Source organism: Cavia porcellus, unplaced genomic scaffold, assembly GCF_034190915.1.
Source record: "Cavia porcellus strain 051 isolate PalLab524CR breed Dunkin Hartley unplaced genomic scaffold, mCavPor4.1 scaffold_37, whole genome shotgun sequence".
NCBI classification, from domain to species: domain Eukaryota; kingdom Metazoa; phylum Chordata; class Mammalia; order Rodentia; family Caviidae; genus Cavia; species Cavia porcellus.
This window is the reverse complement of record NW_026947520.1, coordinates 9025836-9052433: the sequence shown is the minus strand read 5'-3', so window position 1 is coordinate 9052433 and position 26598 is coordinate 9025836. Positions and strand designations below refer to the sequence as shown.

Sequence of the window (26598 nt, the reverse complement as noted above, 5' to 3'; positions counted from 1 at the left end):
AGAAGGTTCCTCACACTTCTGTCTGACATGGCAAAAAATTGGGGTTCCAACTACTACTTCCTGCTGCTAAAATGACTCAGAAAACTTGGGAAAACAGTGCTTCTCATTGCCAGTTTATTGTAAGGGATACAACTCAGAATCGTCAGATGGAAGAGATGCATAGGGCAAGTTCAAGGAGGATGGGTGTTTCTCTCCCCTTTGATATGCCACCCTTCCAACACCTTGGTAGTTCAGCACCCTATAGACTCTCAGAACTGTCTGAGAGGCTGGAAATGTAGCATAGTGATAGAGAACTTGCCTAGCATGCACTGATTCAGTCCCCAGACCACAAAAGAAAAAAGAAAGAAAAAGGAAAAACAAATCTCTTAAGGAATTTTTGTGGCAGTACTGTTATGTAGGTTCAGTTGATTAGCTGATTGACTATTGGTTATTACCTTCATCTCTGGCCCCTCTATGGTTCTGAAGGTCTGATTGTGGGGGTCATCAAAAGTGTGATAACTCGGACCCCGGTATAAAATCCAAGGAAGCAAGAAATTAAAATTTGGGGAGCAAAGGCTTTATTTCCAGGCCTGGTGGCACAGTCTCTCTAGGGTCAACCCAAAGACTGCACGCCTGACAGTCAAAAGTCAGGGCTTTTATCTTGTAAATCCACAAACAGCTGCTGGTCACACAATGTAAGGAGGGGGATGGGGGTGTGGCGCACTACAAAACAGAAATGGAGATAGCAAGTCTCCCTGCATACAAGCAAGTTTAGATAAGAAGAAGTCTTGTTTTTCTTAGTAAGAATAGAGAAGTCTAACAGCAATTAACAACCTAAGTTACCTTACTTTAGCACCACAACTGTTATTTGTAGAGGGCAACAATGGTTAACATATCAATTAGGTAAGATTTTACAATTCTTTACAGAGGAGAGCCTTGATTAACATATCAATTAGGTCACCCAAAGGGAAAAGGAAAACACATACAGTAAGGCCAAGTTATAGGTATTGCTACGATACAAATATAATGAAGCTATTTTTGTGAAGAATAGTACAATCTAATACAATCTAATGCAATTAACACAATTTGTGATGGGCCACCGGGTAGGGAAGGGGGTTGTCAGGAGCTATTACCTCAGGCCTTTGTTTTATGTTCTTTCGGGAAGTTAAAACTTAACCTAGTTAGATGGGAAGGGGGAAGGGGAGGGGAAGCAGCAGGCGACGCTTTGGCGCGATAGTTAAGGGGGCTTAGGTTATAACAAAAAGTCTCCTCATTAGTATAAAGTCAGATATGTTTGAAAGGGCTTGTAACAAAAGATGTTCGGTTTATTCCTGTCACTCATGAAATTCCTAGGATTTCAGAAGCAGTATTAGGGCAAAATCAGATATATGTTTCTTATTAAGCCACAAACAAACATTAAGCAGGTAACCAAAAATAATACATAGTTGCAAACTATGCAGTGTGCAATGAAGGTCCAGCAGTGGCTGCTGTGTGAGCATTTTAGACTTTTCTAACTCTCATGTGGGTGCATCTAGGGGTAACTGTGAGTCTGCAACTTGGCCTGACTCTCCCCGCTGCCAGCAGAAGCACTTTCCTCTGCAGGGAACTCAGCTCAGCCCTGAGGGTGTCATTGTCGAGCACAGGATAGGAGATAAGATAGGATCAAGCAGTTTTGCAGGTCATAGAGACTTCTGAAGACATCCAAAAATTTACAATGGACATTTCAAAGGCTCAGCCCACTGAGGTGCAAGATTACCAGAAGACTTTAATCACAGATATTCATTGGGATTTTCCTGCCTAAATGTTCCCTGTCTTCTCTCCATCCCCTCGAAAGGGACACATTTCTTGGTTTGGGGCAGAAGATTTTATGGCACTCTCTGCCTGAACCCAGGCACTGAAAGAGTTTTGGCCCAGGCGGGACTCTGTAGCTGGAAAAGCCTCAGCCTCAGGCACCACCCCCAACCTAAGCTACACCTGTGCCTCCACTCCATGTGTTCCACAGAGAGATGCTGACCGGGCGGGGAGGGGCCACGCCCCAGGGGTTCTGGGGTGTCTCTCCCCCCATTCTTAAAATAAAGGTCATTTATATTTCATACTTCTTATCTTTTCAGCCGCCGCGGCTGGTCCCCCACGGTTCTATCAGGCACAAAAATAAATACCATGCCTTTTGCCTTTACCCAAGCCTGGTGGTCTCTGCTGCTTATTTACTTTACAGTAACTTCCTTGAAAAAGCAACATATTTTGTTTTGTTTTGTTTTTTTACTGGTACCAGGGATTGAACTCACGACCACTCAGGCTTGCAAGCCAGGCACTTATGCCGCTGAGCTAAATCCCCAGCCCCGAAAAAAGCAACATTTAATTAAACTTATAATTAGGTTGAATATTGGGTACATAATATATCCCTGGTACTGGACTGTTTAAACTGAGATTTTGTGACTAAATATTAACTTGATGAAGGCACCCTTTAGGAACTGTGTGTGCAAAGGGCCTGAAATAGAAAGGATCTCAGGTGCTACTATGGAAGGGAGGGCATGAGTGAGAAGGTAGTTTGGCATTGGCCAAAAAAGAAGTTTTTTCTTTCCAGTAAACTATTAAAATGTTTCTGAAAAAAAGTTTGATTTTCCTTTCAAATACTTCATTAACTTTGTGTTACAGAAAAGTGCTATATATCTACATCTACATCTGTATATGTCTATCTACACCTAGTTTCAACAGTTATCAGTTTACTACTTGTATTTCATTTTGTCCCCATTCAGTTTTCTTGCCTTTTGTTCATATTTCTTTATTTATTTTAATTTTGTACTGGTAATTGAACTCAGGACCTCATACTTGCCAGGCAGGGGATTGTGTCACTGAGCTATATCCCCAGCTCTCTTGTATTATTTTGAAGTAAATCTCAGATATGATATCTCCGAGGATTTTAAGGTAGGGTAAAGACACAGTCAAATTTGGTTTTTGAAAACACTGCTGTGGCTTGGGGGAGGCAGGCAGTCATTTAGGAGATTATTATGGTGGTCCAGATGAGAGATGATGGTGGTTTGGATGGGAATCCTGCTAGTGAAGATGCTGTCATATGGGTAGATACAGGCATCATTTGAGGGGTGATACTGTAACCATCTAGCATAGTTACAGTAAGGTGGAAATCAGAGATAGGCTAGTGCTTCAGAGGCCTCTCCATTGATGACCATCACTGTCCAATTCTTCATGGGCCTGTGTGGGCTGCTAAGATGTTGTCAGTTGATGAGGACTTTTTTAAAGTAGCACTTAGATGAAGCCCAGGGGCATTCTACCACTAAACTATGTCTCCAGCCCCATCTTTCTAAAATTTTATTTTTGAGAAGAGGTTCTGCTACATTGCTTAGGCTGGCTTTGAATTTGCAATTCTCCTGCTTCTGCCTCCCCTAGGATTATAGGAATGAGCCCCTGTACTTTGTAGGTGAGATTATTTTTGTTTGTTTTGTTTTGTCTTTTGGGCACATTTCATAAAGTGGTCATGAATTGGCACAGTATAGCTCTATTAGTGATAGCAGTTCCGAGCTTTGAATACCTGCAGCTGTCAGTATTAGTGTTAGTGGTCAGTCTTCTTTGTTGCTCCGAGCCAGCAGCTACCAGCAGGGCTCAGGAATTCTTCTGGCCACTGGAGATGGCAGCTCTGCAATTCTTTTCAGTTCAGTTCTCTTCAGTGTTACCAGCTCAGGCCACTGGCTGCTTTTGGTGCCAACATTCTATAGTGTCTCTGATCCTGGCTGTTGGCTACGTTTGGTCCAAGTAGCCTTCAGTGTTAGCACTTCAGTTGTTGACTGTTCTCACCACCAGTGGTCTTTAGTGTTATCTGCTTCAACTACTGGCCATTTTCTTTTTAATGTTTAAAAAAATTTTTAGTGGTACAATTTAGATAACACATATTGATCACATTCATTTGTACCTGTACATAATCCACTGTGGTACCTTTCTCCCCTACTCCACTCTTCTCCCTTCATTTACAAAGCTTTGTTCCCATTTTATCCTTCTTTTCTCAATTCTTTCCTTTCCTTTTCTTTTCCCATCCCCCTTTGGTAGATTGCTTTTTTTTCCCTCTTGGTACCAGGAATTGAACTCAACCTTGTGCTTGCCCAGGCAGGCACTGTGCTATTGAGCCATATCCCCAGCCCTCTCTTTTTATGAACAGTTTCTTCCTGTTTCACAATTTCTATTATACATTTTGGTTCTTATTTACACTTTCAGTTTCTCACACCAGAGAGACAGTGCAATATTTATACATGTGTATGATTTATTTCACTTAAGAGCATGGTCTCAAGGTCCATCCATTTAGTTAGAAATCTCTCATGTTTCCTTGGTTGAGTAGTACTCCATTATATAAAAAACCATGTTTTTTATTCATTCATCTGATGGGTCATTTTCAAGATTTAGCTATTGAAAACTGTGCTGGTATACACATAGGTGTCCATATATCACTGTGGTATGATGCTTTTAATTCTTTTGGGAAGATATCAAGAAGGGGACTAGGTGGGTCAAATGGGACCTCTAGTCCTATTTTTCTGAGGAATCTCCACACTGATTTTTACAGTGGTTGTGCCAGTCCTACATTCCCACCAACAGTGGAAAAAGTGTTCCTCTTTTTCCCACAGCCCCACGATACTGGCCATTTTCAGTTCCAGTGACCTTTGGTGTTAAGGGCTGTTACTGTACCAGTTCACTGTACTCTCTTTGAGATAAGAATCAGAATAGGCAGAAAAAGGCCCTCCGCAAGAGGCTGTATTTAGATTTATGCTGCAGCATAAGGGGGAACAGTGCCCAGAATGACCTTCTAAATGTATGAGAAGGTTGCTTCTCTAGAAGAAAAGCAGGCTTGTGCATGCAGTGTGAGACTTTCTGTTTGGTCCTAAGTGGGAGAGGCTCCTTGCAGACCTGGGTGAGGAAAGGTACAAAGAGACCAAGTAATCTAGAGTGGTGGTAAGGTTTAAATTACCTGAAGGATCTGCAGGGTAGAGGCTTTTGGGTTGAGTTTGTGACTTAAGTTTCCTACATCCAAAAGCAGATGTCTGCCAGAATGCTTGTGGAGCACTTAATGTAGTTGCAGCTGGTCTTGAGGCAAGTGGGGCAGCTGTGGAAAAAAAATAGAAGTGCCTTTTGGGGAGTGTTGGACCCTATTTACTTTAGCCCACATGTGTGTATAAGTACATGTAGTGGCCTATATGAAGATTCTAAGGATGAAAATGTTTTCCTACACTAGGAGAAACAGACCAAACACAAAGTAGTGTGGATTAGTAGATGCAGTGGGAAAAGCCAGGGAATTGGTAATATTTTCTCTTTTTTGCATTCTTTTTTTTTGTACTGGGGATTGAACTCATGATTTTGTGGTTGTCAGGCAGATACTTATGCCACAGAGCTAAATCCCCTGCGAGTCAGTAAATATTATTGACTGCAGTACAGTTTAGTAGTTTTTTTTTTTTTTTAATATCTTGTGGTATCTTAAGCTTGGGATGGCCAGAGCTTCCTAGAATCTCTTTTGCCTCTTTGTTACTAACATGGCTTCTTTACTGTCAGTATCTGTACCGAGGCCAATGCTGAGCAATTGCTTTTGTCTCTCTTTTTTTTTCTTTTTTGTCTTTTTCCTTTTTTTATCGGTACCAGGGATCGAACTCACGACTGCCTGCTTGCAAGGCAGGTGCTTATGCCGCTGAGCTAAATCCCCAGCCCCGCAGTTATATTCTTTAGAGCACTTTCTTTTCCTCTGTTTTTTACAATAGCAATTACACATTTTGGGTTTTATTAATCTGCAGGGGTTTTTTTTTTGAAGTAAAACTTGAATAAAAACACAAAATACTCTGGTTTCTCTTCAGATCATATAAATCTTTCACTTTTAATAAGGAATTTCCATGGAGAGGAAAAAACAGAAAGATGGATTTTATGAAGTGAAGGAAGAGAGATTAGAAGTAGTAGTCTCAGGCCTGAAAGGACTGGTGTGTTTTAAGAACTTGTAAGAATTTTTGGGTGGTCATTGTGTTGGGTAACAGGCCAAGCAGTAGAAGAAGACAAACTGGACAGTATCTCAATTCCCATTGTAATGAGGGAGTTGCTGGTGTGAAGTGATTGGCTTTTACCTGTGGACCTTTGGCCATTTAAGGCTTTCAGTAAAGGGAATAACACCAGAATTTGTTTGGCAGAAGGAAGGAAGATGAGTTGGAGTTGGGGACAACCTGATACCAGGGTTCAGGTGTGGGATCTCTTATAGACTGTGGGATCTATTATAATGGGTGAGAAAGAGAATTTTCAATTAAATTTTTTATTAAAGCCCTGATGCTAATGGTTAAGGCAGAAGTGGCAGGATTTGTCTGTTTCTTAGTGGTGTGGTAGGTAGACTTCTCCTTTAAAGCAGCCAGTGCTCACTTTTGTTATTGTTAGTTTCTTTGAATCTCATTACTGAGTTATTTCTTTTTTTTTGTCTTTTTTGTTTTTATCGGTACCAGGGATCGAATTCACGACCGCACACTTGCAAGGCAGGCGCTTATGCCGCTGAGCTAAATCCCCAGCCCCTATTGGTTCATTTTTATAAAATATTCTGGGTTCAGTCTTTGTAATAGTTTTATAGGAACAGCTTTATATTTTCTAGCTATTCTGATCTTTTGGTCTCTTTTTGGTCTTTAAAGATGCTTCTACTTTCACAGTTTGATGACTCTGGCAAAGCATCCTGTAATTTTTTGTTTAACCTGTTAAAGTCATTGTGTTTTCTTTTCCCTTCATCCAATGTCGGGGATTGAACCCAGGGTCTTATACAAGCTAGAAGAGCACTCTACCTCTGAGCTATAGCCCTTGGTTTATTTTTATGATTCGAAACTTTGTAATTTTTTTTGTTTTGTTTTTCTGGTATCAGGAATTGAACTTAGGACCTTGTGCTTGCCAAGCAGGTGCTTGTGTCACTGAACTAAATCCCTGGCCTATTTATGATTGAATAATACTTTACTCTATAGATAATGCTGATATAGGGGAAAATAAAACTTGCAACCTGCTAGATGTCAGATATGCCCAATTTGTGTCCCTTGAAATTGAAGAATGAATTCTAAGAGACAGCAGAGGTTAATAGGAGTCCAAAAAATTTATTGAAAGATAGGTCCTGAGAGACAAGAGGGAACCCAAAAAGTGCGTTGCCACTGATACTGCTTCTCTTAGAGTATTTTATAGAGCAAAGTTGCAAGGCAAGTACAAAATCCTGAGGTAAATACAGCGTGGGTCAAATTCATCAACTGGTAAGAGTATGACTACAGCTGTTTAGCTAATATTGATCCAATAAAGAAGTAGGTTATGTAGCAAGGGTACAATGCAAAGAACAAAGGTGTTTTGGGGAAGGGATGGGTCTGGGATAACCTGTGTCCATCTGGACTTTAGTGAGACCAACTGTAGTATAATTACAGGTTACTGCTTATCCTTTAACAGTGGCGTGTAGGCCTTGCATCTTTATCTTGACACCTAAACTTCTTTAGATGCACCTCCAATGACAGTTTTTTTTTTTATAAGCCAGTCAAATTTAGCAGTGGGGGAGGTGGTATACCAACTTTAGTGACACTAATGTTAATAAGTTCTGATAACCCACTGCCATCGGACCAGCCCCAATGACAGTTATAATATCCTCATTTTTTCTGCTATCTTTCTCAGGAGCCCAGTCCCTCTGTGACTTTGTATTAATTTCTATCTAAGTTAGTTGCACCAATAATACTACGTTTGTTTATTCATTCGTTGAGATCATAATTTATTATATTAAATATCTGTATCATTATGGAGATAACTTGATTATTTTGTAATTTAATTTCAGTTATTTCCACTTTTTTTTTGGTCTTTTTTGTTTTTATTGGTACCAGGGATCGAACTCAGGACTGCCTGCTTGCAAGGCAGGCACTTATGCCACTGAGCTAAATCCCCAGCCCAGTTGTTTCCACTTTTTAACTATTAGGAGTTATGAGGTTCCTATGAACCTTTACATTTATGTATATATTTGTTTGTGTGTGAAGATATGTTTTCAGTTCTCTTGTAGACCTAGTGTAGACCTAGGAGTGGAGTGGCTGAGCCATATGCTAACTGTGTTTGTAACTTCTTAGAGATCAGCAAACTGTTTCCTATAGCTGACTTTTCATTCTTTTTCATAAGCACCTCCAGTTTTATCTTTTTTTCTTCCTATTGATTAGGTAAGCTGATTACTTTTATTTTTATTTCACTGGAGAGCATCTCTGTGAAATTAAAATATCAGTCTATCTTTGAAATTTTCTAAGCTGCCTATTTCATCTTTATTATTCCTTTCTTGAAATTTATTGTGTTGCTTTGTAATTCTGAATTGTTTATTTAAATCTTACTTAGAAATGAGGTATTTAAATTTTCATATATTTCTTTAAGTCACCTTTAGTTATGTGCTGTTGATTTTGAGGTATAAAGCTTGCATATAATTTTCTAGATAATACAGAGTTTTGTTTCTCCTTTTCCTCTTTTTCTTAGAAACTGCTTAGAAGAGAGTTTCCAAAATTTTATGTGTTTTTATTAGTTTTACTTTTCTTTTTCCACATGAATGTGATTTTAAAATTTGTACAGAATTACATGCACATTTATGAATTTCAAAAGGTGGAGAGTGAATATCCTTCTACTTATACACTGAGTAACTCAGGTCACTTATCCCGAAAAGTAACTAGTATTTTTTTTGGTATCTTTCTAGATTTTAAGAACATGTTTGTGGTATCTTTCTAGATTTTAAGAACATGTAAATCATTTTAAGTTTAAAAATATTCTACACATAAATATTGTACATTTTTTTCTTAATATGGTGTCTTGGAGAAAGTTACATATAAATACTTTCTGGTTACACCACTTAATGGTGAGAAATATGGTCTGAATTGTGTATATTTTGAAATTCTTTGTTGAACACAGTCAATTTGAAGAGATTTTCCATTGGCACTTACGAAGAAGGTAGTGCAGACTTAAAGACATATCATATGTTTTCTCTAATATGTGGAGTCAAAAAGGATGACCCGGAAGTATAAGGGTGATGATTATTACACAAAAGGAAGGGAGTAAGGGGAGAAGGAGGGGAGTATAGGTTAGGGGAATGGAAAAAAGTTACTAATAATATTATTAAAGATTGTGATGGTATCTGGGTGTGGTGGCACATGCTTGTATTCTTAGTATTTGGGAGACTGAGGCAGGAGGATTGCTGTGAGTTTGAAGCCCCCTGGACTACAGAGTAAGACTGTATTGCAAAACCACGAAACAAAACAAAACACCCCAAAAAGAACATTGTGATGCTGACATGTATAGTGGTCCTTTTCTCATGCTTGTTACAATCTAGGCAGTTTATATTTGTAATCCTATGGAAACATTATTGAAATCCTGGCAAATTAATTTCAATCTGCCACCTCCAGTGCAACCCACAGCGAGAATAAAGACACTGAGTTATATTTGCAATTAAGGGCAGCCATGGGGTCTTGAGTCTGGTCCAGATGAGGGTTCATAGAACAAAGGCCTGGAAGGGAATGGTTAAGGATGAGTGACTGGAGAATGGTGGGAGTTAGGCGAGCAGTTTGAGCTGAGCTAGCTGGGAGGCTAGAGGACACCTCTGTAATATGCAGAGAAGGATATGCAGAAAGACCAATTTACATACCACAATTGAGAACGCATTTAATGTTTAGGGGGCTGGTGCAAACCTTTTCTGCCCTGTGAAGTCATAGCCTCTTATCTCAAGGCTTGAACCCAGCTGACAACCCTGGAGTTGTGTGGCTTCCTCATCCCACTAGGATCAACCATTCAGAGGGAGACACTGAGATGGGCAACAGGGCTGTTGCTTGGCTTCAAAGATTACACGTCAGTAATCCTGAAAGGAAAAGGAAATAGCTTAATTAGCTCTGTACATATCAGTACATGGAGATAGAGCCAAGTTTAACTATTGTGGAGTTAATTGCTCATTATTCAGGGAGAGCCATCCAAGTGGTCTTCAACAGACATGAATGTATTTATGGTGGAGTATCCACAGTACTCTGTTAAAGTCAATTGGCAGGTAACAAAACAGTATATGTGATGTGTGGCATTTTCATCCTCTCCTCTCCTCCCCTCCCCTCCCCTCTTCTCTTCTCCTCTTTGACAGGGTCTTGCTCTGTAGTTCAGACTTAGAACTCTGGGTAGTCCAGGCTGGCTTCAAATTCACAGTGATCCTTCTGCCTCAGCCTCCCAAGTATTGGGATTATAGGTGTGTGCCACAAACACCTAGCTAACTTTGTATTTTTGAAAATGTGTTAATGTATAGGGATAGGAAGAAGTTTAAAATGGTTTTCACTATTCTTATTTAAATCTGCAGGAGTCAGATGCTGAACATATTCTTTTTGTTTAAGAGTATTTTCAACCTGTGCTATTAAAAATATTTTTAAGAAGAGAAAATGAAGGTGAGGTGAAGTGGTGGATATGTTAATTAGCTTATTTGTAGTAATCATTTAGCAATGTATATGTCTCTCAAAACATATATACCTTAAATATACTCAATAAAAATTTTAAAAAGGCTGTGTTTGAACATATATAATTTATTTATTTTTAAAATTTTATTTAAAGAAAAACTATAAACAAAACAGAAAATGGTAGAAATAATACATACTTTCAAAGAAGAAAACTAGTTGATGATTATATATTGTCCTCTTACAAATAGTTCTTCAAGTTACAAAAGTGAAGCATACCAAGTGGGGATTCAAACAGCGAGACTGCAAACAGTTCTGTTCAACTATCCAACAAAAACTTAATAATATGGTTATCAATCCTGTACACTTAAACATACATGCAGTTACCCATACTTTCGTTTATGTTAAAATTTAAAACAAACCAAAGCAGGCTAAAATCACTCTGAACAAAGAATAATAGTATTGCTGGATTTCACATCATGACACTATGAGATCAGCATTAGGTACTGTAGTGTCTCTTTTTCTTCAAAGTAGTTGTTCATCAAGCGTTATAAGATCAGTTCTCGTAAACTGTATATAGGTTCTACACATGTATGAGTCTCAACATGTATTTCTATCCTTTTATATTAGAGGGAGAAACAAGACAAAGCAAGATAAAACAAAACATTTTCCTATAAACACATGCAACAAAAAAGTCATATAAAACCACTGTACGAGGTGTTTAAATGGTTACTTGTTATCTTCAGTAGAATTGTAAATATCATCAGACATAGTATAATTGAATATAGCAGTACATAACAATATTAATAAAAACAAAACTTTGTAGATAGTGTAAAACTACAAAAAGAGGTAATCAAACCAGAATGGGTATTGTAGTGAATCTTGCCATCTTCAATATAATTGTCTATACTCTCAGACTTGATACTATTAATCATAACAGTTTTGAATAAAATCTGTCAATACCAAATAGCAATCAAACAAACCAGATTTGACTAAGGTCAGTCATGGTAAAACAGTACAAGTTATACAGGGCTCCAGATTAAGATAGGAAATTAAGGACGATTACTGAATTATATCCTGCTATTTTTGGGATAGCTGTCTGTGCCCTCAGATCTAGTGCAAGTAGAAAAACTGGGACAGAATATAATCTATCTAAGCAGAGTGGTGTAAGTAATGTGAGTTTTAAATCCTGATAAACTATTAACAGTATCCTCTGCCTTCTTTTTTAAGACTATTCCTCCCCTTTCACTCCCCCAGGGAGTGTGCATTTTTTGGTCTCACCATCTCCCTCAGTTTTTAGATTGGTGGGGGGAATCTGCTATTACCTAAGTGGTTCCAAATCTTCTTCCTCCTGGACTTGATCTCAAATTGTATTCCTTTACCTATTAAAGCCTGTCTTTCCAACCTATCTGCAGGTGCGGGTTGAATTACCCCATTACACTCTGATTCCCTGTCACATAGAGCATTGTTTTCTCATATTTGATTTTCGGTCTGTAAACCATTTTTCAGGTTAATTATATTTCCTGTAAAGAGCATCTGGGTGGACCCTACCTCCTGATCTACTCTGCTGTGTTTCTCTCTTTTTTTTTCTTTCTTTTTTTTTAGTATATCAAGGCCATCTATATTAGAGATTGTAGCCAACCTTCTCTGCCTCATTCCTGTTGTGCTCCTTTTCTGTTTTTCTCCTTCATTCCACTTTCTGCTCCATTCATTGAGGCCTCTCTGCCACTGTTTCGGAAATCCTGGTGCTTTAATCTCTCTCTAGAATGTCCTGTAGTATTCTCTGTAGGATTGGATTGGTGGTCGTGAATTCCCCCAGTTTCTCTTTGTCTTGGAAGCATCTTGTTTCTCCATTAATTTCTAGAGACAGTTTTGCAAAGTACATTAATCTGGGCTGGAGGTTATTTTCTTTCAAGGCTTGGAATACTTCACTCCAAGCTCTTCTTGATTTGATGGTCTCTGTCAAGAAGTCTGCCATGATTTTGATGGGTTTTCCTTTATAGATGATCTGTTTCTTTTCTCCAATGGCTTTTAATATTCTGTTCTTATATTGTATTTCTGAGATCTTGATTATTATATGTCTGGGTGTGGCTCTGTTTTGGTTGTAGGTGACTGGAGTTCTGTATGCCTCATACATCTGAATATCATTTCCTTTTCCTATGCTTGGGAAGTTTCCCTTAATTATTTCTGTGAATAGCCCTTGTAGTTCCTTTGTTTGTGCCCTGCTTCTTCAGTCAGATTCTTTATTTTTAAGTTGTAGATCTTCTTGTCGTCTTCTAGCCTTTGTATTGTTACTGCCTGTTTCTTTGTTATTTTTAAGCAATTTTTCCTTTCATGATCCCACATTGCAAACCTGTCTTCAAGTTTTGATAGTCTATCCTTTGTTTCTTTCAAGCAGTTTTGCCAGCTTTCAATGGAGTTTTTAATTTCCTGGGAATCTCTTTGAACCTGCTTCATGTATTCTATGTTTTCTTTATATTCTTCATTGAACGTTTCTCTCCTTTTTTTGTGTTCCTCCATTCTTCCATCTGTGTCTTCTTGAGAGGTGCTTAGCATTTCTTAATCTACGTATATCTTGCTTTATTCGATTAAACATTTCACTTTTGAGCTCACCTATCAGGTCCTGAAGATACCTCTTTTTTGCCCACTGATGCCATGTCTGGTATTGCATATTTGCTGCCTTCAGTCTCTTTTTTTTGTTTCATCCTTTTGTCACGTTTTTTGTTTCTTCCATGCAGGCGTATAGAGGAGGTTCCAGTCCCTTTCCTTGTTGGTTACGGTGGTTCTGAAGCATGCTGGCCAGGTGATCCTGCCCACTCCAGTGTGTTATTGAAGTGCAAAAAGAGGCAGCCTATGCTGGCTCCTTCCCTCCAGGTCATCAACCTGCTGAGGCTTTCACTGTGTTAGTGTGCACTGAGCATAGGGAACTGGTTTGGGACAACTTATTGGATCTCAGCCAGGGGCTTGACCCAGGCCAAGCATACCCCATCAACCTCGTCTGGGATGGGAACAACTGATTGAAGTCACTGCTATTCCTTGTTCCTGCCAGTCCTGCCTGATTCCAAAATGTCATCCTGTTGGTGCTCCTTTCCTATGGAAGGGTTTTATTCCCAGCACTCACCGCAGGTCAATTCAGGTCCCTTGCTGGCTCCATTCTCTTTTGGGCTTGCCTACCTCCAACTTCAATGTGACTGCACTTTTAAGTGTGACTGTGGTTCCAGGCAGTGGGAATTCGGGTGGCTCAATGAATCACGGCCATGCGAGTTCAGGCACTGCAGCAAGAGCACCAAATATTAGCTGTTCCAATAGTAGACCTGGGACTGCATGTTTGACTGTTTTTTTTCCCCTTTGATTTTTTCCTGGGTCTAGAGGATCCATCTCCTTCTGTCTGCAATGTTTTATTTCAGCGTCTGAATTGTCTGTCTCAGGGAGCCTCTGTATTGTGCTGTTATCTATCTGCCATGATTGCTAAACTCCGATATATAAATTTAATGCAGATCAATTAGCTATTTAAGCCATGCATGGTGGTGCATGCCTGTAAATCCCAGCAGTATAGGAAGCTATAGGCAAAAGGATCACTACTTTGTTCCCAAGGTGCAGCTCAGTGCAAAGGCATTGAGTTCAATCCAGAGTACCACCAGAAAAAAAAGAGCCTTAATATTATGTTGACAAAGGTAGCATGTAATTTCATAAAACAGTCTTAAAGATTGGGGATACGCCTTGTGAGTCATCAGAGCATTTATAAAGTTACCATAATAAAGTCATTATTCTTTTGAAAATGGACAAGTAAACCAGGATAGAGAACCCAGATACAGATTTTATTAATGGAAAAATAGGTTATCATTTGTTTTTGTTCCCTTGATATATCTTATAGAGGCAGTGGTGTATTGTAGGCTCCCTTTATTTGTGTTTCTTCCCAGGCCTGATAGATTTTGTTTTATGAAAGTTCTTGCTGTGATATCCAATTGGTCTTAGAATCTAGGCTAGTTTTTGAACTTGCTTAACTAACCGAAACCTAAAAACTGCACATACTTATGTTGTATCACATGTTATTTTGATTCATGTATACATTATATGATGCTTAATTCAGGTTAAACATACATATTTGCTGGACTGTCCACTTGGGGGACCCACTTCTGTCCCTCTTAGAAGTTTGTTTTCTCTCAATAAATACTTCCTGCTCTTAAAAACAAAACAACAACAAACCATGTATTTCCTCAAATCTTCATCATTTCTTTATGGCAAAAACATTCATATTCCTTCTAGCCTTTTGAAACATACAGTGCATTACTTTCTCTAGCCTCTGATAAAAGCCCCATGCTACTCTCAAGTTTTTACAAGATTCACTTTTTAATATTCTACATGGGAGTGAGATCACATGGTACTTGTCTTTCTGTGCCTGGTTTATTTCACTTACAGTGATCTCCAGGTTTGTCTGTTTTGATGTGACTGATAGGGTTTCATTCTTTTTTTATGGCTGAGTAGTATTCTGTGGTATATATATATATATATATATATATATATATATATATACCAAATTTTCTTTATCCATGCATCAGTTGATGGACACTTTGGTTGCTTCAGGTCCTTGGTTCTTTTGAGTAGTGGGTCAGTAAATATAGTAGTGTAGATATCTCTTTGATGTATTGATTTTTCTTGTAGCTATATACTAAGCAATAGGAATGCTGTATTATATAATAGTTTTTTTAAATTTGTTTTTTTTTTCTTTTAAGAGGAAAAAGAGAAAAACACAAAACAAAACAAAGCAGTGTAAGGTTACACATAATACAGAACTACAAAAAAAAAACATAACAGCAAGAAATCACCTGTTAATAGATTACATATTATCATCTTGGAAATAGTTGCTCAAATCACAGTATCAAAGAATACAAAGTAGACATTCAAACAGAGAGACTGCAAACAGCTGTGTTCAATGATCCAAAAACATTAATATAGTCAGCTATTTAACATCCCTAAACACACTTGCTGTTATATCCGTTAGAGCTCTTTTTTTTTTCCCTCCCTCTCTTTTTTACAACAAAATTTACACATTTTGGATTTTATTACTCCTTAGTTCTTATTACTTTTTTGGGGGGGAGAGAATAAAGTCAAATATGGCAAAACAAAGCTGTAAGTCAAAACCAAGAATAGACATAGCATGTGATGTAGAACAGAGTACAAGTTCATCAACAATGGTTATCAACATTGTCTCTTGTTTCCTTAAAAGGAATTGTCCATCTCATTAGATATTATAAAGCCGGACAAAACAGTGGAGAACAAGACCAATAAAACTTAGGCATTGTGAACATTACAGGACTTCCAAAGGAGACAATAGTCAAACCAGAATGGGCATCTTTGTGAATCTTATTGCCTTCAAATTAGTTGCCTATACCTTCAGACTTGCTATTATCGCACAGAATGGAACAGAGTCTAATCAGTCAAAACAAGATCTTGGGAGTATTACAGGACTTCAAAACAAGTTAATAGGAGATCAAAAAGAGTTACTACTATATATCCTAATTTTTTAAAATTTTCCCTTAATTAAAATAAACATAAGAAATAGCTAAATAATTTTTTTAAAGAATAGTAGTTACCATAGTGTCTGTCTTTTTCCTTAAAATATTTGGATAAAACTTCATATACTATAGCTTCAAATATTTCCATATCAAAAAGCCCAGAATAAAGCCTTCTTTCTAATTAATAAGTGAAAATTTTATAAGGCTTCAAGGCCACCTAATGGGGAATCATGATTATCACATATTTTTATATATTTGAATCATTACTTACATTAGGGAAACTATTCGGTATTCATACATGCGAGATTGATTTATTTCACTTATGAGTATGGTCTCAAGCTGTGCCCATTTATTGATAAATATCTCAATGCGATCCTTCTTTATAGCTGAATAATACTCCATTGTATAGAAATACCACAACTTTTTTATCCATTCCTCAGTTGATGGACACTTGGGTTGTTTCCAAGATCTGGCGATTACAAATTGTGCTGCTATAAACATAGGTGCACATATATCACTGTGGTATGATGCTTTCAGTTCTTCTGGGAATATGCCTAGAAGTAGAATAGCTGGAATAAATGGGATTTCCAATCCCAACTTTTTGAGAAACCTCCAGACAGACCTCCACAAAGGCTGTACCAGTCTACACTCCCACCAACAGTGCAGGAGAGTTCCTTTTTCCCCACAGCCTCTCCAGCATTTGTTGTTGTTGGTTTTCTTGATCCTGGCCATTCTTTCAGGAGTGAGATGGTATCTCAGTGTGGTTTTAATTTGCATTTCTCTAATGACCAATGATGATGAGCATTTTTTCATGTATTTATTTGCCATTTGCATTTCTTCATCTGAGAATTACGTATTCATCTCAGATGCCCATTTTTGGATTGGATCTTTGAATTTTGGAGGTCTGAGTTTTTTTAATTCTTTATATGTTTTAGACAAGAGTCCCTTGTCTGAGAGAGAGTTCACTAAAATCTTTTCCCAGTTTGTGGGTTTTCTTTTCACTATGCTGGAGATTTCTTTTGACATGCAAAAACTTTTTAATAAGAAGTGGTCCCAGTTATTGATTCTGGGAAGTATTTCCCGTGCAGTTTGAGTCCTATTCATGAATTCTCTACCTACTCCTATGTCTCCAAGGTTTCTACCCAATTTGTCTTCCAATAGATTTAGCGTTTCTGTTTTAATATTCAGATCTTTGACCCATTTAGATTTTAATTTAGTACATGGTGATAGACATGGGTCTAGCTTTAGTTTTCGGCAAATGGAGAGCCAGTTTTTCCAGCACCATTTATTAAAGAGACTGTCCTTCTTTCAGTGAACCTGCTTGGCTCCTTTATCAAAGATAAGGTGGTTGAGTGTGTTTGTAGTTGTGGTTGTATCTTCTAATCTATTCCATTGATCTTCAGCTCTGTTTTGATTCCAATACCATGTTGATTTTACTACTGTTGCTTTGTAGTATAATTTCAAGTCAGGGATTGTGATGCCTCCTGCTTTGTCTTTGCTGCTTAGAATTGCTTTTGCAATTCTAGGTCTCTTCTGGTTCCAGATGAAATTTAGGAGTGATTTCTCTAGATCTATAAGGTATGTTGATGGTATTTCTATTGGGATTGCACTGAATCTGTATAAGAGTTTTGGGAGAATGGCCATCTTCACAATGTTTGTTCTTCCTATCCATGAGCAAGGGATGTCTTTCCATTTTCTGAGATCATCTTCAATTTCCTTTTTCAGTGTATTATAGTTTTCACTGTATGTCTTTCACTTCTTTCGTAAGAGTAATTCCTAAATATTTCATTTTTTTGCTTGCTAATGTGAATAGTCCAGTTTCCCTTATTTCCCTCTCTGTGGTTTTGTTGTTTGTGTATAGGAATGCTATTGATTTCTGAGTATTGATTTTGTATCCAGCCACATTACTGAATTTATTTATTGTATCTAAGAGTCTTTCAATGGAGCTTAGGGGGTCTTCTATGTAGAGTATCATGCCATCTGCAAACAATGACAACTTAACTTCTTCTTTTCCTATCTTTACCCCTTTTATTTCTCTTTCTTGCCTAATTGCTCTGGCTAGTACTTCCAGTACTATATTAAATAGGAGTGGTGATAAAGGACATCCTTGTCTTGTGCCCGATTTTAAAGTAAAGGCTTTCAATTTTTGGCCATTTAGTATGATGCTGGATGTTGGTTTGTCATAAATGGCCTTTATTATATTGAGGTAAAGACCATCTATTCCAATTTTCTGTAGAGTTTTTATCATGAATAAATGTTGGACCTTATCGAAGGCTTTTTCTGCATCTATAGAAATGATCATGTGATTCTTATTTTTGGCTTTATTGATATGGTGGATTACATTTATTGATTTGCGTATGTTGAACCATCCTTGCATTCCTGGGATGAATCCCACTTGGTCATGGTGTATAATCCTCTTGATGATTTGCTGGATCCTATTTGCCAATATTTTACTGAGGATTTTTGCATCTGTGTTCATTAGGGAGATCGGTCTATAGTTCTCTTTTTTAGTTGGGTCTTTCTCAGGTTTTGGTACTAGAGTGATATTTGCTTCCAGGAATGACTTAGGAAGGATTGCTTCCCTTTCAATTTCATTGAATAGTTTGAGGAGTGTCGGCATTAGGTCTTCTTTGTATATCTTGTAGAATTCTGCAGTGAATCCATCTGGGCCTGGGCTCTTCTTGGTGGGTAAGGACTTAATTACATTTTCAATTTCAGTAACCGAGATTGGGTTATTCAACAATTTTACATCCTCTTGATCTAGCTTTGTCAATTCATATGCTTCTAAGAAACTGTCTATTTCTTCTGTGTTATCAAACTTTTGAGAGTAGAGGTTTTCGAAATAGGTGTTGATGATCTTCTGTATTTCTATTGGGTCTGTAGTGATTTCTCCTTTTTCATTTCTTATTGCATGAATTTGAGCTTTTTCTTCCCTTTTTTAAATAAGGTTGGCTAGGGGCTTATCAATTTTATTTATTCTTTCAAAGAACCAACTCTTTGATTTGTTGATCCTTTGGATTGTTTTCTTAGTCTCTATTGCATTGATTTCTGCTCTGATTTTTATAATTTCCTCTCTTCTTTTGGCTTTGGGCTTGACTTGCTCTTCTTTTTCTAGCTGTTTGAGGTGTAGCATCAAGTTATTTATTTGTATTCGTTCTGTTTTCCTGATGTGGGAACTCAGTGCAATAAATTTTCCTCTCAGGACGGCTTTCATTGCATCCCACAGATTCCGGTAAGTTGTATCTGCATTTTCATTTTCTTTTAGGTATTGTTTGATTTCTTCTTTAATTTCTTCTGTGACCCACTGATTACTCAAGAGTGTGTTATTCAGTTTCCATGTGTTTGTGGGATTTTTGCCGTATCTTTGATCGTTAATTTCTAATTTCAGAGCGCTATGATCCGATAACATGCAAGGGATGATTTCAGCTCTTTTGCACTTGTTTAAATATGTTCTATGAGCTAATATATGGTCTATTTTAGAAAATGATCCATGTACTGCTGAGAAGAATGTGTATTCTGATGTTGTTGGGTGGAACATTCTGTATATGTCTATCAAACCCATTTGTTCACAGGTATGATTCAGTTCTGTTATTTCTTTACTCATTTTCTGTCTGGTCGATCTGTCCCTTGGTGTCAATGGCGTATTAAGGTCTCCTGTTACAATTGTGTTACTGATAATTTGAGTTTTCATTTCTGTTAATAATTGTTTTATATAACTGGGTGCTCTGGAGTTTGGTGCGTATATATTTAAGATAGTTATCTCTTCCTCTTGGAGTTTTCCCCTTACGAGTATGTAGTGACCTTCTTTATCCTTTATGGTCATTGTTGGTTTAAAGTTCACGTTGTCTGCAAACAGAATGGCTACTCCTGCCTTTTTTTGGATTCCTGCTGCATGAAGAATTGTTTTCCATCCTTTGACTTTCAGTCTGTGAGTATCCTTCTGGGTTAGATGGGTTTCCTGTAAACAGCATATGGTTGGATTTTGTTTCTTGATCCATTCTGCTAGTCTGTTTCTTTTGATTGGTGCATTGAGACCATTTACATTAATGGTTATTACTGTGAAATGTTGGTTAATTGTAGGATTCTTATCTCTCTGCTGTTGCATCTTTATCTTTCTGTTCTGTTTAATTATTTGCTTTGCTTAGTGGTTTTTTCCTTTGTGTATCTAAACTGTCTTTCAATATTTTTTGCAGGGTTGGTTTGGTGTTCATGTAGTTCTTCAGCTGTTCTTTGTCATGGAAGTATCGTATTTCACCATCTATTTTAAATGATAGTTTTGCAGGATATATCAGTCTAGGTTGGAAATCATTTTGCTTTAGGATCTGGAATACTTCAGTCCATGCTCTTCTTGACTTTATTGTTTGTGATGAGAAGTCTGCTGTGATTCTGATAGGTTTTCCTTTATAAGTGATCTGTCTTTTCTCTCTGACAGCTTTTAATAATCTATTCTTGTGTTGGATTTCTGGGATGGTGATTATTATATGTCTGGGTGTAGTTTTATTTTGGTTATGACTATTTGGAGTTCTATATGCTTCACTGATCCTGATGTCAGTTTCTGATCTCATGCTTGGGAAGTTTTCAGCTATTGCTTCTCTAAATATCCTCTTGATATCCTTTATGTTGTCTCCTTCTTTTTCATTAATCCCTATCATTCTTATGTTATTCTTCTTTGCATCTTCTTGCAGTTGTTGAATTGTTGTTTCCTGATTCCTTGTTATTTTTAAAAGATCTTTCCTTTCCTGTTCACTAGCTGCAATCCTGTCTTCAAGGTCTGAAATTCTATCTTCACTTTCATTAAGGCGGTTTTTACAACTTTCAGTGGAGTTTTTTATTTCCTGTATATCTCTGTGCATCTGCATTATGTATTCTGTTTGTTTCTTATATTGCTCATCTAGGGATTCTATCTTTTTGTTTAGTTCCTCTAATTTTTTATCTGTGTTTTCTTTAGATATATTTAGAATCTCTTTCATTTCTTTTATCATTTCTTCTTTTATCTGGGAGATTATTTCGAGTTTGAATTTCTTTAAAGCTTCCTGGAGTTGCTTGTCAACTTCAGTAGCTATTGTGTCTGATATATGAGGAGGATGGGATATATTTTCTTCTAAATACACTTCTCCTAGGGTTTCCTGAGATGGGCTGGAGGTTTGAGGTTGTAATTTGGTCTTTAGTTTTGTCATTTTCCTATATTTCTGTGTTTCAAGTGTTATTTGAAAGCCTCCTCAGGATCTGTTGAAAATCCCCTTCTATGTTTGCAGCTACTGAGACTCTGGCACCACTCTACCCCAGGCCATTGGGCCTGCAGAACCAATGGCCCTTCTCTGCTTGTTCAGAACTCCGCGGTTCCAGACAAGCTGGGCCTCAGGGACACTGTGCGCCCACCTGCCCCTTGGTAGATCCACAGCTCTTGGATCGCAGCTGGGATAGGGTACTCACCACAGACCGCAGTGCCTCAGGAGCCTGTGATCCCTCCCTGCTTGCAGAGATATCCACAGTCCTCCAGACAAAGGAAGGGCCTCCTGCGGGCACTCCGGGTCCACCCAGCTCCTCCTCTGCACGCAGATGGCTATGCGCGGCTGGGCACAGGCCGAGGTGCCTCAGGAACTCGGGATCCCTCCTCCTCCAGACAAAGGAAGGGGCTTCTGCAGGCGCTCCGGACCCGCGCAGCTCCTCCTCCGCACACCAATGGCCAGGCGCAGCTGGGCACAGGCTGAGGTGCCTCAGGAACTCGGGATCCCTCCTCCTCCAGACAAAGGAAGGGGCTTCCGCAGGCACTCCGGATCCGCGCAGCTCCTCCTCTGCACACCGATGGCCAGGCGCGGCTGGGCACAGGCCGAGGTGCCTCAGGAACTCGTTTTTTTAAATTTGTTGAGGAAGCATGCCACTATTCTCCATAATGGTCGTACTAATTTACATTTCTACCAACAGTGTGAAAAGGTTTGTTTCTTTTTCTCTATGTCTTTGCCATCTCTTATCATTTGTCTTCTTGACAGTAGCTGTTCTGACTGGATTGAGGCAATAAGTCATTGTGGTTTTGATTTGCATGTTTTCTTGATCACTAGTAATGTTGAGCATTTTTTCATATACCTCTTGGCCATTTCAATGTCTTTTAAAGAAATGTTTATTTTCATTGAATTATGTGATGGTTTTTGCTACTGAGTTTTCTGAATTCCTTATATATTCTCAATATTAACTCCTTGATAAAGTATAGTTTGCAAATATTTTGTCTTGGTGTATAGATTTTGTCTTTTTTTTTTTTTTTATCGGTACCGGGGATCGAAGTCATGACTGCCTGCTTGCAAAGCAGATGCTTATGTCGCTGAGCTAAATCCCCAGCTCCGTAGATTTTGTCTTTATTCTGTTAATTGTGCTGAGAAGAAGCCTTTTAGTTTGATGCATTCATATCAAAAATTGTCAGGCTTTGCTTTTTTCTTCTGAACTTTTTGAATGTTATCTTAAATGTTAATGCTTCTGTTCTTTTTTTTTTTTTTTTTATCGGTACCGGGGATCGAACTTTCGCCTGTTTGCAAAGCAGGTGCTTATGCCGCTGAGCTAAATCCCCAGCCCCAAATATTAATGCTTAATGATGCTTTGTGTTTATGTTGTGACGGTTGTAACATGTCCCTCTGTATTTCTGAATTTGACACTTTCTTTTTGAAGAACCAACCCTTCGTTTTATTGTTTTTAGTTTGTATGCCATTTATTTTTGCCCTGTTCTTCATCATTTATTTCTATCTAGCAGTTTTTTTTTTCAACCCTACAGCACCCGGTATTCCCAGGTGGTCTTCCATCCAAGTACTAACCAGGCCCGACCCTGCTTAGCTTCTGAGATCAGACGAGATCGGGCGCATTCAGGGTGGTATGGCCATAGACCTATCTACCAGTTTTGCATTTGGATTATTCATGTATTTTAATATACAGTGGTAGGTTGTTTGAGATCTGCTTTGTTTTTCATTTTGTTGATTGCTATAAACTTATTTCTTAGTACTGCTTTTGCTCAGTCCCATAGATTTTGATGTGTTGTTTCCATTTTCATTTGCTTAAAGAAATTTTTAAATTTCTTTTGTGAATTTTTTCCTTCTACTATTGGTTGTTCAACAGTAAGTTGTTTAATTCTGTATAATTGTCTAATTTCTGTATTATGATTCTGCAGAGAAATAGAACCAATAGAATATGAATATGAATATATGTGGATTTATTAGATCATGTCACATGAGCTTAGGTTCAGAAGTCCCACAGTGTCTGTCTGCAGGCTGGACAGCTGGGAAATTGGTAGCCACTCAGCCCAAGATGAAGGAAGCCTCACAATGGAAGCCTAGTCTGAGGGCCACACCTGAATCAGACAGCTGGGACTGTAGCCTTGGGCTCCACACTTGGTTTTGACTGTGTGTCTGTTTCTGTTCTCTGTCTTGTCTCATCTCTTTCCTCCCTCCTTTCTTTCTTATTAATTAATTCATATTTTGAGGCAGGGTTTCCCTATGTAGTTTAGATTGCCCTTGAATTCACTTTGTAGCCCAGGCTGGCCTTGAACTCACTGTAATATTCTTGCCTCAGCCTCCCAAGTGCTGGGATTACAGAAGTACACCACCATGTCCAGCTTGACTTTTTAAAAATTGCTTTCAGAGGTAAGTGTATTGAATAATTTCTCTGAGATCTTGTGAAGCTTGTTGAGGTTCCTGAAAACAGCTCTTTTAAATTCTCCATCTGAGAGTTGGTGATTACTGTGTGATCATTTGTGGCTCCTATACATATGGCGGGGGTGGGGGAAGAACCATTAGATACCACCAGGCTTGTGTAAGAGCAACAAGGCCTGGAATTTATGACTCAAAAGATAAGTATAATTTTGGAATGACTCAAGAGCGCAGAAATGATCTTATGCTAAGAAGACTCTTGCCCTAGAGTGTTTTTTGAATTTAGTGGTTTTAGTTTTAGTCTTGGTGAGTGGGAGAGGATGGCCCATCCCAAAGAGTTAATGAGAAATCTCAAATGGGTGATACTGATAATCCCATGCCTCAGTTTATCTCTTAGGGAAGTATGCAAAATTAGCCACTGTGAGTTTGAGATCCCTAACATTTTCTCTTGCTCCATTTTTATTATTGAGTATTTTATAGTATTTCTAATGTAACGATACCCTCCTCTGCCAATATAGCAGAGTCCAAGTAGTTAGCAGGTTTTGTTTTGTTACCTTTTTCTCTTTTCAACAAGTAAGTCCTGAAATCACCTCTGCAGTGTCTGATTTATTTATTTATTTATTTTCATGCTTTTAAAATTATACCTACTCTTTTAACTCATCCCCACCTCTTAAAATTAAATGTCCTCTGAAATTTCTTACCTAGTCTTTGTTCTGACCCCTGCCAACATATCTTTCCAGTGTTTTCAGATTTGGCATGGATTTGATCCTTGTTGCTGTTACCCCAAATCACCTTTAGGGCCCTTCATCAGACTTCCTTTTCCTTGTTTGTAATTTTCTTAGTCTGCCTGCCTTGCCGTAAAGCCCTATGGCTGGAGGGGAGTGAGAGTGTGTACACTGGAATTGAGTGATTTTTCTCTTTTATTTTTATTTGCAATTGTGGCATTCTATAATCTTCAAATTATATAACCAGTGTGCTTTGGTACAGAATTTAATTTTTTCCCCTTATATTTGAGTATAGAGAACACTTCCCGGTCTTCCTCATGGTCCAGGAAGTTTATATTTGTAATCCCTTGGAAAAGTTACTGAAATGCTAGCAAGTTAATTCCAATCTACCACTTCCAGTGCAACCCCTTCCCTGCTATACAGAGTAGCCATGGAGCAAGAGAACAGAATAAAGACTTAATGAGGGCATATTTATAGGTGTGGGAAGCCAAAGGGTTCCTAAATCAGACCAGGATGAAAGTTCACCATAACAAAGTGTAAACCCTGGATTTATTAATTCTCCGTGAGGGAAGTAACTCGGTGATGAGTTGCTTTGAGAGTGGCAGAAGGTACGTGAGTACTCTGAACTGGGACAGGTAGGTATCCTGAAACCACCTCTGCAATATGCAGAGAAGGATATGTACAAAGAATAATTTTCACAACACAGTATGAGGTAGTTTCTGATGTTTAGGAGTTGGTGCTTCAGCTCTGATGTGTAATTTATTATGCCCTGGGAAGTCATAGCCTCTTATCTCTAGGCTCTATCCCAGATTCCAGCTTGCATCCAGCATAGAGCCTTGTGGTTCTCCTTCTCGCTTGGCTCATGTGCTTCTTGGGAGGCTACGGGCTGAGGCAGCACTGACTTGTTGCCTTGCTTGAAAGACTACACGTCAGCACCTCCGCCGATTTGCATTGCTTAAAGCCAGTTCAAGGGATAAGGAAAAGTGCCAGTCAGCTCTGTTACAGATTAATACATGGAAATAGGACCAGTTTAGCCCAAGTGGAGATAATGGATCTTCTTTAAAGGAGAGTCCAGGTGATCCTCCACACTTGAGGAAAGAATTCTGGCAGGATAATATGCAACTGTCATGCTTGACTTCTTTAAAGTCTTAGATAACTAAATAAATGTTGGTGGCATAATTAGCCATTCCTCCGGAAACAGTTTCACATTGTATAGCGTTTATTAAAATTTCAGAATGAACACAGAGCTCTAGTTCTAAATGGCCTAAAGGTACATTTTTTAAAAAAAATAAAAACAAATATCTCTAAAAATTATAGCAAATGCCTGTGTAATCTGATCATGGGCATGGGGTGGAAGTGCTATTTGACCAAGGGTGAAAAACAGAAGCTTTAACAGAAAAGATGTGTGTATATATGCAAAAGATAGAAGAAACATTTACAGTGTTGATAGACTATGACAACACACACACATACACACCCCACACACGTGCATGCTCATGTGCTTCTATCTCTCTTTACAAATTGACCAGATAGGAGAATGCTTGAATAAACATGTCCCAAGAAGAGTTTATTCAAAGGACCAATGAGCATAAGATATTCAGAGTGATTAGTAATTAGGAAAATATAAATTAGAACAGCAACATATCCCTTTACAGTTATCAAATAGGCAGAATTTAAAAGAGTGATATTACCTATGGCTTGCAGTAATGGATGGGTGTAAGTACTTTTATGTGCTTTGCACAATAGTAGTGTTTAGTAAAGACTTAACTGCATTTCCCCAAAAATAGGACCTTGCTGGAAAATAATCAGCCTTAAGAATAGAGATAAAACATGCCAACTCCTATAAGTCTATCCTTACCTTACCTGCTGTACAGAGTAGCCATGGACTAAGAGAACAGTGATAGCAAGTGGGCAGCATGGATATCCTGGGAAAAGAAATTTCTAGTCTGAAAAAATATGGATGTTCTGTATGTCCAGTAAAAAGAAGGAGACCAGTGTGTCTGGAGCCAAGTAAACAGGCAAGCAGGAGGTGAAGTCCAAGAGGTAGTGGATGGGCTATGTTGTATATAACCTTTATAACCTTATTAGCTATTTTAAGAATTGTGCCTGTTAACCTGAGAGGGGAAACCATTGGGGGTTTTTAAAGAGAAAAAAGAAATTTCTTGCACACATATATTTTAGTGTTTTTTCAGTTCTAGGATATCCATTTACTTTGTAAATTTTATAACTGGTGAATTTTTCCATGTTTTCATCATTTATAAAGATATTAAAGTTAGACTGCCTTAAGATCTGTTTTCTTAGTTTGTGGTATGATATCAACTTCTAGGCA

General features: G+C 38.2%; 1 long non-coding RNA gene and 1 other non-coding gene across 2 annotated transcripts in view; one reads left to right on the top strand and one right to left on the bottom strand.

The window, feature by feature from the left end:
* Positions 1-26598, top strand: part of LOC101787980 (uncharacterized) — a 61151-nt gene that overhangs the window by 10696 nt on the left and 23857 nt on the right. The window lies entirely within an intron of this gene.
* On the bottom strand, positions 22668-22786 carry LOC134474751 (5S ribosomal RNA). The gene has a single exon (XR_010045604.1). It is a non-coding gene; the product is annotated as a 5S ribosomal RNA (ribosomal RNA).